The 4,210-nt window shown below is 47.8% G+C and overlaps 1 pseudogene; it reads right to left on the minus strand.

Moving 5' to 3' along the window:
• Window positions 1–1,824: 1,824 nt before the first annotated feature.
• On the minus strand, window positions 1,825–3,939 carry LOC129357330 (nuclear factor 7, brain-like; annotated as a pseudogene).
• Window positions 3,940–4,210: the final 271 nt, after the last annotated feature.

Raw genomic sequence — 4,210 nt, forward strand, 5'->3', positions numbered from 1 at the left:
GGCCAGTCCAGGACCAGGGCCACCAGGACCAGACCAGGACCAGACCAGGACCAGAACCAGACAAAGACCTGACAAGGCCCAGACCAGGACCAGACCAGGACCAGGACCAGGACCAGACCAGGGCCAGACCAGGACCAGGGCCAGACCAGGGCCAGACCAGGACCAGGGCCAGACCCAGGACCAGACCAGGACCAGACCAGGACCAGACCAGAGCAGGACCAGACCAGGGCCAGACCAGGACCAGGGCCAGACCTGGGCCAGACCAGGACCAGACCAGGACCAGGACCAGACCAGGACCAGAGCAGGACCAGACCAGGACCAGGACCAGGACCAGACCAGGACCAGGGCCAGACCAGGGCCAGACCAGGGCTAGACACGGGCCAGGCCAGGATCAGGGCCAGACCAGACCAGACCAGGACCAGGACCAGACCAGGGCCAGACCAGACCAGGACCAGGGCCAGACCAGGACCAGACCAGGACCAGACCAGGACCAGGACCAGACCAGGACCAGAGCAGGACCAGACCAGGACCAGACAAAGACCAGACAAGGCCCAGACAAGGCCCAGACCAGGACCAGACCAGGACCAGACCAGGACCAGGACCAGACCAGGACCAGACCAGGACCAGGCCAGGACCAGGGCTAGGACCAGACAAAGACCAGACCAGGACCAGGACCAGGGCCAGGACCAAACCAGGACCAGACCAGGACTAGGGCCAGACCAGGACCAGGACCAGACCAGGACCAAACCAGGACCAGGGCCAGACCAAGGCCAGACAAGGACCGGACCCAGACCAGGACCAGGACCAGGACCAGACCAGGACCAGACCAGGACCAGGGCCAGACCAGGACCAGACCAGGACCAAACCAGGACCAGGGCCGACCAAGGCCAGACCAGGACCAGACCAGGACCAGACCAGAACAGGACCAGACCAGGAATAGGGCCAGACCAGGACCAGGACCAGACCAGGACCAAACCAGGACCAGGGCCAGACCAAGGCCAGACAAGGACCAGGACCAGACCAGGACCAGGGCCAACCAGGATCGACCAGGGCCAGACCAGACCAGGGCCAGACCAGGACCAGAACCAGACCAGGACCAGGGCCAGACCAGGACCAGACCAGGACCAGACCAGGTCCAGGACCAGGACATATTCTGGGCTCTGAGTTTACATTTGCATGTTCACTGTTCCTAGAGTCGTTTAACGTCTTGTTTTGGTCATGGCAAATCTTTGTTAAATAAACCATTTTAATTTGATGTGTGAGAAAATATTTGTTTCCTTTCGTTCATCATTTTTATATGGACCCGTCTGATAAAGCCTTGCTCACCCTTTGGCCTCCCCTTGGAAAAAAGTCGAGCTCCGCCACTGGATAAAAGTAGCAGCTAATTAAATCACTTTGATGTCTCAAACACAAAGTGCAACAATAATGCAAAAATAAATAAATGAACCAGAATAATTTTTCATTGGATTCAGAGCAATCGATCAACATCACCATCTGAAACTGAATTAATAGAAGAAATCACTGATGTAACAGATAGTAAGAATTATCTGCAGGGTTTTCATGGATCTACAGAAAGATTTTGACACAATAAAACCTCAGAGAAGAAATGAATGGAAATAACATTTATTACAGTTCTGCAGTCATTTCATACATCATCTCCCTAAAATGGGAAACAAATTATACAGAGATGAAAAGTTACAAAACTTCTTCTCTGTTTTGTTTCCAAACAAAACTAAAGTCAGACTAAAGAATCAGAAATGAAAGATTAACGCTGCCCTCCTGCACAAGATTCAGTTTCTGCTGCTTCACAAACATCATGTAGAGTTTATCATTGTTCTGAAACCTTTATGGTACAAACTGGATGATAATCTGGATTATGAAGCTCTGATGAACCAAAGTGTTTGGAACTGAACTGAACAGAAAGTCTCTAGACCAGATTAAAATCTGCTGGGATTAACCATGGACAACATGGACTTGGATTATTATCACAGGATTTTCTGGTATTTACTGGATCATAAAAGTGATGATAGAAAGTATAACACAGCATTGATCAGGGGAATAGTCAAAGCAACACTAATAAACACTTAGCAGGAAGTGAAAAGGTCATTTCAGATTCATTCAGTAGTTCAGTTTTATCACTCAGCAGCTAAAAATAGACGCATTAATTAAACATGTTGACATTATTTCTGCTGTCATGGAATCAATAGTTGGAAAGTCAGAGATGAAGAGTCTCCAGATGATCAGATCATCTCCAGGTTTCCTTTTTAAAACTCACAGTTTCAATCTGATCAATAAGTTTTGATTTGGATCATCAGAGCTGCTGCTTGATCACTGAGATCTTCATCGGTTCCATCTTTAAGGTTTTATCATAAGTGCAGAAATATGGAAACATCTTGTGAGTGAAGGTGTGTGTGAAGGTGTGTATGTGTGTGTTAGTATCCAGATCAGAGAAGGACAGCTTTCCTCTGTCCCAGTCCAGATTCACTCTGATCCTCTGGAGATTCTTCTGGACTGAGAGACGAGTGAAAGGAGCTGGTGGATAAAATGCTGAGTATCCCAAGATATTTAACCATATAAACAACAATCCAGAATTTATGTCTCCTTTCCTCTGAACAGACTCTTCTATCACACCAAGCATCCAGTATGAACTGTCTCCAACATCAACATCCCAGCTGTGGTTCCCTGAGTTAAAACCATCAGAACTCAGAACAGACCAGTAATTATCATCAAATCTCTCTGGATTATTAGGAAGCTGCTGTTTCTCTCCTCTAGTCAAACTGGTCAGATCTTCAGACAGATGGAGTTCTGACCAAGCCGTGTTTGGGTCCAGAACCAGAGGAGTGTAGGTCACCATGGTCTCCATGTTGCTCCAGATGTGGAAGGCCAGGTTGCCCAGATGTTTGGCCTGGTCTATCAGAGCTCCTGAGGGCAGCTGTGGATCCTCCAGCAGGGGGCAGCGCTGGACTCTTTCCACTGCAGCCTTGTAGTTGTGCAGGAATGAGACGTCTTCAGCTCTCAGCTCCTCCTCTGTGGCTCTGACTGTGTCTGAAAGAGCTGCTATCTCTCTGCTCAGAGCCTCCATCTTCTCCTTCATCATCCCTCTCTTCTGCTCCTCTTCCTCCCTCAGTGCAGCCAGCCTGGCCTCCTCTTCCTCTGCTAGAAACTGATGAAGCTGCTTAAACTGCTCCCTAATCTGCCTCTCTGTGTGTCGGGCCTGGACCTTCAGGTGTTCTGCTGTCTGATCAAACTCCTCCTGAACTTTCTTCCTGAGCTCCAGCTTCTTCTTTAAAGGCTCCAGAGTTTTCTGAAGCTTCTTCTTGTGTTGCTGAACAACTTCATTGATGGGTTTAAATTTGTGGCTAATGTGTAAATCTGAATCTCTGCAGATGAGACACACTGGCTGCTGATGGTCCAGACAGAAGAGTTTGAGTTTCTCAGAGTGCAGACTGCAGAGATCCTCTGAAGCTCTCTGCTCTCTCTGCTGTAAGAAAGTCTCACACAGATTCTTCAGAGCCAGATTAGTAAGTGGTTGATCTTTAGAAGATCTCCTTTTACAAACTGGACACTCTCTTACTGGTTTCTCTCTCTCAGTATTTCTGCAGACACTCCTTACAGAAACTGTGGCTGCATGACAGAATAACCGGATCCTTAAATATCTCCAGACAGACCGGACAGCAGAGATCATCGTCTGATCTGGAAGCCATTTTGTCTCAGAGTGAAGCTGAAACCACAGCAGACAGAACGTCAAACCAGGAAGTCAGTTTCTCTCCTGTAGAAACTTTCTGAACTTACTTTCACTTTGATCTGCTTGTTGTTCCTCCTGCAGCAGTCTGTGTTCCAGTGTCTAGTTGCTTAGTTCTCTCTCTGTTCTCCTTGTTCAGTTTGATTTCAGTCGGAGACGAAGGCAGCTGTCAGAGTTCGTCCTCAGGGTGTTTACTCATGCAGTTTTTCTCTCAACTGTTTCCTGCTCATTTTTTCCAAGACTTCCTGTTGGAATTCCAGTCTGGAGGCAGAGATGTGGCGCCCTCTGGAGGATTTTCTGTACATCTGCAGTTTCACACTGGCTGCTGATGTAAGAATGTGTTTTCCCTTCATTGATGATGGTAGTTTTTGGTGTTGAGTGAAATTCTGGCAAAAATGTTTTTTAATCAGAAATGTTTCTACACAAATTTGATCAATTCTGTGACTTTTTTTTTTCAAACTGAAACTT

This window comes from Poeciliopsis prolifica, unplaced genomic scaffold (assembly GCF_027474105.1).
Source record: "Poeciliopsis prolifica strain line A6 unplaced genomic scaffold, Auburn_PproV2 SCAFFOLD237, whole genome shotgun sequence".
NCBI classification, from domain to species: Eukaryota; Metazoa; Chordata; class Actinopteri; order Cyprinodontiformes; family Poeciliidae; genus Poeciliopsis; species Poeciliopsis prolifica.